Raw genomic sequence first — 11,975 nt, forward strand, 5'->3', positions numbered from 1 at the left:
CCCCCTCCCCCACCCTATGATCCACTTCCGCTTCCATGGTTCCATCCGCTGCCAGATCCACTCCCAGATATCAAAAACACTTCACTTCCTCCAATTTTTCTCCATTCAAACTCACCTCCCAATTGACTTGACCCTCAACCCTTGCTCTTATTCACATTTACTATTAACTTTCTTCTTTCACACACTTTACCAAACTCAGTCACCAGCTTCTGCAGTTTCTCACATGAATCAGCCACCAGCGCTGAATCATCAGCGAAGTACAACTGACTCACTTCCCAAGCTCTCTCATCCCCAACAGACTTCATACTTGCCCCTCTTTCCAAAACTCTTGCATTCACCTCCCTAACAACCCCATCCATAAACAAATTAAACAACCTTGGAGACATCACACACCCCTGCCGCAAACCTACATTCACTGAAAACCAATCACTTTCCTCTCTTCCTACACGTACACATGCCTTACATCCTCGATAAAAACTTTTCACTGCTTCTAACAACTTGCCTCACACACCATATATTCTTAATACCTTCCACAGAGCATCTCTATCAACTCTATCATATGCCTTCTCCAGATCCATAAATGCTACATACAAATCCATTTGCTTTTCTAAGTATTTCTCACATGCATTCTTCAAAGGAAACACCTGATCCAAACATCCTCTACCACTTATGAAACCACACTGCTCTTCCCCAATCTGATGCTCTGTACATGCCTTCACCCTCTCAATCAATACCCTCCCATATAATTTACCAGGAATACTCAACAAACTTATACCTCTGTAATTTAAGCACTCACTCTTATCCCCTTTGCCTTTGTACAATGGCACTATGCACGCATTCCGCCAATCCTCAGGCACCTCAACATGAGTCATACATACATTAAATAACCTTACCAACCAGTCAACCATACAGTCACCCCCTTTTTTAATAAATTCCACTGCAATACCATCCAAACCTGCTGCCTTGCCGGCTTTCATCTTCCGCAAAGCTTTTACTACCTCTTCTCTGTTTACCAAATCATTTTCCCTAACCCTCTCACTTTGCACACCACCTCGACCAAAACACCCTATATCTTCCACTCTATCATCAAACACATTCAACAAACCCTCAAAATACTCACTCCATCTCCTCACATCACCACTACTTGTTATCACCTTCCCATTTGCGCCCTTCACTGAAGTTCCCATTTGCTCCCTTGTCTTAGCACTTTATTTACCTCCTTCCAGAACATCTTTTTATTCTCACTAAAATTTAATGATACTCTCTCACCCCAACTCTCATTTCCCCTTTTTTTCACCTCTTGCACCTTTCTCTTCACCTCCTGTCTCTTTCTTTTATACATCTCCCACTCAATTGCATTTTTTCCCTGCAAAAATCGTCCAAATGCCTCTCTCTTCTCTTTCACTAACACTCTTACTTCTTCATCCCACCACTCACTACCCTTTCTAATCAACCCATCTCCCACTCTTCTCATGCCACAAGAATCTTTTGCGCAATCCATCACTGATTCCCTAAATACATCCCATTCCTCCCCCACTCCCCTTACTTCCATTGTTCTCACCTTTTTCCATTCTGTACTCAGTCTCTCCTGGTACTTCCTCACACAAGTCTCCTTCCCAAGCTCACTTACTCTCACCACCCTCTTCAACCCAACATCCACTTTTCTTTTCTGAAAACCCATACAAATCTTCACCTTAGCCTCCACAAGATAATGATCAGACATCCCTCCAGTTGCACCTCTCAGCACATTAACATCCAAAAGTCTCTCTTTCGCACGCCGGTCAATTAACACGTAATCCAATAACGCTCTCTGGCCATCTCTCCTACTTACATAAGTATACTTATGTATATCTCGCTTTTTAAACCAGGTATTCCCAAGCATCAGTCCTTTTTCAGCACATAAATCTACAAGCTCTTCACCATTTCCATTTACAACACTGAACACCACATGTATACCAATTATTCCCTCAACTGCCACATTACTCACCTTTGCATTCAAATCACCCATCACTATAACCCGGTCTCGTGCATCAAAACCACTAACACTCATTCAGCTGCTCCCAAAACACTTGCCTCTCATGATCTTTCTTCTCATGCCCAGGTGCATATGCACCAATAATCACCCATCTCTCTCCATCAACTTTCAGTTTTACCCACATTAATCGAGAATTTACTTTCTTACATTCTATCACATACTCCCACAACTCCTGTTTCAGGAGTATTGCTACTCCTTCCCTTGCTCTTGTCTTCTCACTAACCCCTGACTTTACTCCCAAGACCTTCCCAAACCACTCTTCCCCTTTACCCTTGAGCTTCGTTTCACTCAGAGCCAAAACATCCAGGTTCCTTTCCTCAAACAAACTACCTATCTCTCCTTATTTCACATCTTGGTTACATCCACACACATTTAGGCACCCCAATCTCAGCCTTCGAGGAGGATGAGCACTCCCCGCGTGACTCCTTCTTCTGTTTCCCATTTTAGAAAGTTAAAAAAGTACAAGGAGGTAAGGATTTCTGGCCCCCCGCTCCCGTCCCTTGTAGTCGCTTTCTACGACACGCGAGGAATGCGTGGGAAGTATTCTTTCACCCCTATCCCCAGGGATAATATATATATATATATATATATATATATATATATATACACATACACACATATACACACACATAGCACATATACACACACACACATACATATATATACATATGAAAAATGTAAGAAACAATTTAGAAAACTGAAACTTCTAGCTTGAAATGAAATGAAAAATGAATGTCACATACTAGTTCAACCTCTGGCTATGTAAAAAGGGAAATGCATAATTTATTTACACAAACGACAATAGTAGTTCTCATCAATTTAACCACTGTATCAATAAGCTTCAATGTCTAAGCTACATTTTTTCCAATTTCACTATGTATATATATATATATATATATATATATATATATATATATATATATATATATATATATATATATATATATATATATATATATATATATATATATATATATATATATATATATATCACTTAGTTTATTTAATTTACTTTGTCGCAGTTCCAGCGTTGGCGAGGTAGCGCAAGGAAACAGACAAAAGAATGGCCCAACCCGCCCACACACACATATACATAATTCATACTGTCTGCCTTTATTTGTTCCCATCGCCACCCCGCCACACATGGAAGAACAACCCCCTCCCCCCTCATGTGTGCCATGTAGCGCTAGGAAAAGACACCAAAGGCACCATTCGTTCACACTCAGTCTCTAGCTGTCATGTAATAATGCACCGAAACCACAGATCCCTTTCCACATCCAGGCCACAGAGAACTTTCCATAGTTTAACCCAGACGCTTCACATGCCCTGGTTCAATCTATTGACAGCACGTCGACCCCGGTATACCTCATCGTTCCAATTCACTCTAATCCTTACACGCCTTTCACCCTCCTGCATGTTCAGGCCCCGATCACACAAAATCTTTTTCACTCCATCTTTCCATCTCCAATTTGGTCTCCCACTTCTCCTCGTTCCCTCCACCTCTGACATATATATCCTCTTGGTCAATCTTTCCTCACTCATTCTCTCCATGTGACCAAACCATTTCAAAACACCCTCCTCTGCTCTCTCAACCACACTCTTTTTATTTCCACACATCTCTCTTACCCTTACATTATTTACTCGATCAAACCACCTCACACCACATATTGTCCTCAAACATCTCATTTCCAGCACATCCACCCTCCTGCGCACAACTCTATCCAAAGCCCACGCCTCGCAACCATACAACATTCTTGGAACCACTATTCCTTCAAACATACCCATTTTTGCTTTCCGAGATAATGTTTTCGACTTCCAAACATTCTTCAAGGCTCCCAGAATTTTCGCCCCCTCCCCACCCCATGATTCACTTCCGCTTCCATGGTTCCATCCGCTGCCAGATCCACTCCCAGATATCTAAAACACTTTACTTCCTCCAGTTTTTCTCCATTCAAACTTACCTCCCAATTGACTTGACCCTCAACCCTAATGTACCTAATAACCTTGCTCTTATTTACCTTTACTCTTAACTATCTTCTTTCACACACTCTACCAAACTCAGTCACCAAGTTCTGCAGTTTCTTACATGAATCAGCCACCAGCGCTATATCATCAGCGAACAACAACTGACTCACTTCCCAAGCTCTCTCATCCACAACAGACTGCATACTTGCCCCTCTTTCCAAAACTCTTGCATTCACCTACCTAACAACCCAATCAATAAACAAATTAAACAACCATGGAGACATCACACACCCCTGCCGCAAACCTACATTCACTGAGAACCAATCAATATATATATATTATTTTTTTTTTTTTGTCGCTGTCTCCCGCGTTTGCGAGGTAGCGCAAGGAAACAGACGAAAGAAATGGCCCAACCCACGCCCATACACATGTATATACATACGTCCACAAACGCAAATATACATACCTACACAGCTTTCCATGGTTTACCCCAGACGCTTCACATGCCTTGATTCAATCCACTGACAGCACGTCAACCCCGGTATACCACATCGCTCCAATTCACTCTATTCCTTGCCCTCCTTTCCCCCTCCTGCATGTTCAGGCCCCGATCACACAAAATCTTTTTCACTCCATCTTTCCACCTCCAATTTGGTCTCCCTCTTCTCCTCGTTCCCTCCACCTCCGACACATATATTCTCTTGGTCAATCTTTCCTCACTCATTCTCTCCATGTGCCCGAACCATTTCAAAACACCCTCTTCTGCTCTCTCAACCACGCTCTTTTTATTTCCACACATCTCTCTTACCCTTACGTTACTTACTCGATCAAACCACCTCAAATCACACATTGTCCTGAAACATCTCATTTCCAGCACATCCATCCTTCTGCGCACAACTCTATCCAAAGCCCACGCCTCGCAACCATACAACATTGTTGGAACCACTATTCCTTCAAACATACCCATTTTTGCTTTCCGAGATAATGTTTTCGACTTCCAAACATTCTTCAAGGCTCCCAGAATTTTCGCCCCCTCCCCACCCCATGATTCACTTCCGCTTCCATGGTTCCATCCGCTGCCAGATCCACTCCCAGATATCTAAAACACTTTACTTCCTCCAGTTTTTCTCCATTCAAACTTACCTCCCAATTGACTTGACCCTCAACCCTAATGTACCTAATAACCTTGCTCTTATTTACCTTTACTCTTAACTATCTTCTTTCACACACTCTACCAAACTCAGTCACCAAGTTCTGCAGTTTCTTACATGAATCAGCCACCAGCGCTATATCATCAGCGAACAACAACTGACTCACTTCCCAAGCTCTCTCATCCACAACAGACTGCATACTTGCCCCTCTTTCCAAAACTCTTGCATTCACCTACCTAACAACCCAATCAATAAACAAATTAAACAACCATGGAGACATCACACACCCCTGCCGCAAACCTACATTCACTGAGAACCAATCAATATATATATATTATTTTTTTTTTTTTGTCGCTGTCTCCCGCGTTTGCGAGGTAGCGCAAGGAAACAGACGAAAGAAATGGCCCAACCCACGCCCATACACATGTATATACATACGTCCACACACGCAAATATACATACCTACACAGCTTTCCATGGTTTACCCCAGACGCTTCACATGCCTTGATTCAATCCACTGACAGCACGTCAACCCCGGTATACCACATCGCTCCAATTCACTCTATTCCTTGCCCTCCTTTCCCCCTCCTGCATGTTCAGGCCCCGATCACACAAAATCTTTTTCACTCCATCTTTCCACCTCCAATTTGGTCTCCCTCTTCTCCTCGTTCCCTCCACCTCCGACACATATATTCTCTTGGTCAATCTTTCCTCACTCATTCTCTCCATGTGCCCGAACCATTTCAAAACACCCTCTTCTGCTCTCTCAACCACGCTCTTTTTATTTCCACACATCTCTCTTACCCTTACGTTACTTACTCGATCAAACCACCTCAAATCACACATTGTCCTGAAACATCTCATTTCCAGCACATCCATCCTTCTGCGCACAACTCTATCCAAAGCCCACGCCTCGCAACCATACAACATTGTTGGAACCACTATTCCTTCAAACATACACATTTTTGCTTTCCGAGATAATGTTCTCGACTTCCACACATTCTTCAAGGCTCCCAGAATTTTCGCCCCCTCCCCCACCCTATGATCCACTTCCGCTTCCATGGTTCCATCCGCTGCCAGATCCACTCCCAGATATCTAAAACACTTCACTTTCTCCAGTTTTTCTCCATTCAAACTCACCTCCCAATTGACTTGACCCTTAACCCTACTGTACCTAATAACCTTGCTCTTATTCACATTTACTCTTAACTTTCTTCTTTCCCACACTTTCACACACACATATATATATATATATATATATATATATATATATATATATATATATATATATATATATATATATATATATATATATATATATATATATATATATATATATATATATATATATATATATATATATATATATATATTCATCTATTTATTTATTTTATATATTTTTATTTATTTTGATTTTCTTTATCGCTGTCTCCCGCGTTTGCAAAGTAGCGCAAGGAAATAGGAGAAAGAAATGGCCCAACCAATCCCCATACACATGTATATACATACACATCCACACACGCAAATATACATACCTATACATCTCAATGTACACATATATATACACAAACAGACACACATATATATATATATATACACATGCACACAATTCACACTGTCTGCCTTTATTCATTCCCATCGCCGCCTCGCCACATATGGAATAACATCCCCCTCCCACCTCATGTGTGCGAGGTAGCGCTAGGAAAAGACAACAAAGGCCCCATTCGTTCACACTCTGTCTATAGCTGTCATGCAATAATGTCCGAAACCACAGCTCCCTTTCCGCATCCAGGCCCCACAGAACTTTCCATGGTTTACCCTAGACGCTTCACATGCCCTGATTCAATCCATTGACAGCACGCCGACCCCGGAATACTACATCGATCCAATTTACTCTATTCCTTGCACGCCTTTCACCCTCCTGCATTTTCAGGCCCCGATCACTCAAAATCTTTTTCACTCCATCTTTTCACCTCCAATTAGGTCTCCCACTCCTACTCGTTCCCTCCACCTAAGACATGTATCCTCTTGGTCAATCTTTCCTCACTTATTTTCTCCCTGTAACCTAACCATTTCAAAACACCCTCTTCTGCTCTCTCAACCACAATCATTTTATTACCACAAATCTCTCTTACTCTTCTATTACTCAATCGTTCAAACCACCTCACACCATATAATGTCCTCAAACATCTCATTTCCAGCACATCCACTCTCCTACGCACAACTCTATCCATAGCCCACGCCTCGCAACCATACAACATTGTTGGAACTACTATTCCTTCAAGCATAGCCCTTTTTGCCTTCCGAGATAATATTCTCGACTTCCACACATTTTTCAAGGATCCCAGAATTTTCGCCCCCTCCCCCACCCTATGATTCGCTTCCGCTTCCATGGTTCCATCAGCTGCCAAATCAACTCCCAGATATCTAAAACAATTCACTTTCCTCCAGTTTTCTCCATTCAAACTTACCTCCCAATTGGCTTGACCCTCAACCCTATGGTACCTAATAACCTTGCTCTTATTCACATTTACTCTCAACTTTCTTCTTTCACACACTTTACCAAACTCAGTCACCAGCTTCTGCAGTTTCTCACGTGAATCCGCCACCAGTGCTGTACCATCAGCGAACAACTACTAACTCACTTCCCAAGCTCTCTCATCCACAACAAACAGCATACTTGCCCCTCTTTCCAAAACTCTTGCATTTACCTCGCTAACAAGCATATTCATAAACAAATTAAACAACGATGGAGACATCACACACCGCTGTCGTAAACCTACATTCACTGAGAACCAATCACTTTCCTCTCTTCCTACACGTACACATGCCTTACATTCTCGATAAAAACTTTTCACTGCTTCTAACAACTTGCCTCCCACACCATATATTCTTAATACCTTCCACACAGCATCGCTATCAACTCTATCATATGCCTTATCCAGATCGGTAAATGCTACATACAAATCCATTTGCTTTTCTAAGTATTTCTTAAGTACATTTTTCATAGGAAACACCTGATCCACACAACCTCTACCACTTCTGAAACGACACTGCTCTTCCCCAATCTATTGCTCTGTACATGCCTTCACCCTCTCAATCAATACCCTCCCATATAATTTACCAGGAATACTCAACAAACTTTCACTTCTGTAATTTCAGCACTCACTCTTATCCCCTTTGCCTTTGTACAATGGCACTATGCAAGCATTCCGCCAATCCTCAAGCACCTCACCATGAATCATTCATACATTAAATAACCTTACCAACCAAGCAACAACAAAGTGACCCCTTTTTTTAATAAATTCCACTGCAATACCATCCAAACCCACTGCCTGGCCAGCTTTCATCTCCGCAAAGCTTTTACTACTTATTCTCTGTTTAACAAATAATTTTCCCTAACCCTCTCACTTTGCACACCACCTCGACCAAAACACCCTATATTTGCCACTCTATTATGAAACATATTCAACAAAACTTCAAAATACTCGCTCCATCATTTTCTCACATCACCACTACTTGTTATCACCTCCCCAATAGAACCCTACACTGAAGTTCCTATTTGCTCCCTTGTCTTACGCACTTTATTTACCTCCTTCCAAAACATCTTTTATCTTCCTAAAATATAATGATACTCTCTAACCCCAACTCTCATTTGCTCTCTTTTTCACCTCATGCACCTTCCTCTTGACCTCCTGCCTCTTTCTTGTATACATCTCCCACTCATTTGCATTATTTCCCTGGAAAAATCATCCAAATGCCTCTCTTTTTTCTTTCACTAATAATCTTACCTCTTCATCCCACCACTTACTACCCTTTCTAATCTGTCCACCTCTTACCTTTCTCATGCCACAAGCATCTTTTGCGCAAGCCATCACTGCATCCCTAAATACATCCCATTCCTCGCCCACTTCCTTTTCCTCCTTTTTTCTCACCTTTTCCCATTCTGTACCTAGTCTCTCCTGGTACTTCCTCACAAAAGTCTCCTTCTCAAGGTCGCTTACTCTCACCACTCTCTTCACCACAACATTTTCTCTTCTTTTCTGAAAACCTGTACAAGTCTTCATCTTCGCCTCCATCAGATAATGGTCAAACATCCCTCCAGTTGCACCTCTCAGCACATGTACATTGAAAAGTCTTCTTTCGTGCCCCTGTCAATCAACACGTAATCCAATAATGCTCTCTGGTCATCTCTCATGCTTACATACGTATACTTATTATATCTCTCTTTTTAAACCAGGTATTCCCAATTACCGGTCATTTTTCAGCACATAAATCTACAAGCTCTTCCCCATTTCCATTTACAACACTGAACACCCATGTATACCAAATATTCCCTCAACTGCCACATTACTCACCTTAGCATTCAAATCACCCATCACTATAACTCGGTTTCGTGCATAAAAACCGCTAACACACTCATTCAGCTGCTCCCAAAACACTTGCCTCTCATTATTTTTCTTCTCATGTCCAGATGCATATGCACCAATAATCACCCATCTCTCTGCATCAATTTTCAGTTTTACCCATATGAAACATGAGTTTATTTTGTTACACTCTATCATATACTCCCACCACTCCTGTTTCAGGAGTAGTGGAACTCCTTCCCTTGCTGCTGCCTTCCCACTAACTCCTGAATTTACTCACAAGACATTGCCAAACCTCTCTTCCCCTTTATCCTTGAGCTTCGTTTCACTCAGAGCCAGAACATCCAGGTTCCTTTCCTCAAACATACTACCTATCTCTCCTTTTTTCTCATCTTGTCTACATCCACACACATTTAGACACCCCAATCTGAGACTTAGAGGAGGATGAGCACTCCCCGTGTGACTCGTTCTTCTGTTTCTCCTTTTAGAAAGTTAAAATACAGGGAGGGGAGAGTTTCTAGCCCTCCGCTCCCGTCCGATTTAGTTATCTACTACGACACGTGAGGAATGCGTTGGAAGTATTCTTTCTCCCCTATCCCCAGGGATATATATATATATATATATATATATATATATATATATATATATATATATATATATATATATATATATATATATATATATATATATATATATATATATACATATATATATATATATATATATATTTATTTATTTATTTATTATTTTGCTTTGTCGCTGTCTCCCGCGTTTTCAAGGTTGCGCAAGGAAACAGACGAAAGGAATGGCCCAACCCACCCCCATACACATGTATATACATACACGTCCACACACGCAAATATACATACCCATACATCTCAATGTACACATACATATAAACACACAGACATATACATATATACACATGCACGCAATTCACACTGTCTGCCTTTATTCATTCCCATCCCCACCTAGCCACACATGGAATAATATCCCCCTCCCACCTCATGTGTGCGAGGTAGCGCTGGGAAAAGACCACAAAGGCCCCATTCGTTCACACTCAGTCTCTAGCTATCATGCAATAATGTCCGAAACCACAGCTGCCTTTCCACATCCAGGCCCCACAGAACTGAACTTTCCATGGTTTACCCCAGACGCTTCACATGCCCTGATTCAATCCATTGACAGCACGTCGACCCCAGGTATACCACATCAATCCAATTCACTCTATTCCTTGCCCTCCTTTCACCATCCTGCATGTTCAAGCCCCGATCACACAAAATCTTTTTTACTCCATCTTTCCACCTCCAATTTGGTCTCCCACTTCTCCTCGTTCCCTCCACCTCCGACACATATATCCTCTTGGTCAATCTTTCCTCACTCATTCTCTCCATGTGCCCAAACCATTTCAAAACACCCTCTTCTGCTCTATCAACCACACTCTTTTTATTTCCACACACCTCTCATACCCGCACATTACTTACTCGATGAAACCACCCCACACCATATATTGTCCTCAAACATCTCATTTCCAGCACACCCACCCTCCTCCGCACAACTCTATCCATAGTCCACGCCTCGCAACCATATAACATTGTTGGAAACACTATTCTTTCAAACATAAACATTTTTGCTTTCCGAGATAATGTTCTCGACTTCCACACATTCTTCAATGCTCCCAGGATTTTCGCCCCCTCCCCCATCCTATGATTTACTTCCGCTTCCTTGGTTCCATCCGCTGCCACATCCACTCCCAGATACCTAAAACACTTTACTTCCTCCAGTTATTCTCCATTCAAACTTACCTCCCAATTGACTTGACCCTCAACCCTACTGTACCTAATGACCTTGCTCTTATTCACATTTACTCTCAACTTTCTTCTTTCACACACTTTCCCAAACTCAGTCACCAGCTTCTGCAGTTTCTCACATGAATAAGCCACCAGCGTTGTATCATCTGCGAACAACAACTGACTCACTTCCCAAGCTCTCTCATCCACAACAAACTTCATACTTGCCCCTCTTTCCAAAACTCTTGCATTCACCTCCCTAACAACCACATTCATAAACAAATTAAGCAACCATGGAGACATCACACACCCCTGATTCAAGCCTATATTCACTGAGAACCAATCACTTTCCTCTCTTCCTACACGTACACATGCCTTACACCCTCGATAAAAACTTTTCACTGCTTCTAACAACTTTCCTCCCACACCATATATTCTTAGTACCTTCCACAGAGCATCTCTATCAACTCTATCATATGCCTTCTCCAGATCCATAAATGCTGCATACAAATCCATTTACTTTTCTAAGTATTTCTCACTTATATTCTTCAAAGCAAACACCTTATCCACACATCCTGTAGCACTTATGAAATCACAGGGCTCTTCCCCAATCTGATGCTCTGTTCATGCCTTCACCCTTTCAATCAATAACCCTCCCAAGTAATTA

General features: G+C 41.7%; 1 protein-coding gene across 1 annotated transcript in view; it reads left to right on the forward strand.

The window, feature by feature from the left end:
- LOC139752162 (uncharacterized) overlaps positions 1-11,975 on the forward strand; it is a 150,211-nt gene that overhangs the window by 76,261 nt on the left and 61,975 nt on the right. The gene's annotated exons all lie outside the window — the stretch shown is intronic.

The sequence above is a fragment of the Panulirus ornatus genome, chromosome 2, assembly GCF_036320965.1.
Source record: "Panulirus ornatus isolate Po-2019 chromosome 2, ASM3632096v1, whole genome shotgun sequence".
Taxonomy (NCBI): domain Eukaryota; kingdom Metazoa; phylum Arthropoda; class Malacostraca; order Decapoda; family Palinuridae; genus Panulirus; species Panulirus ornatus.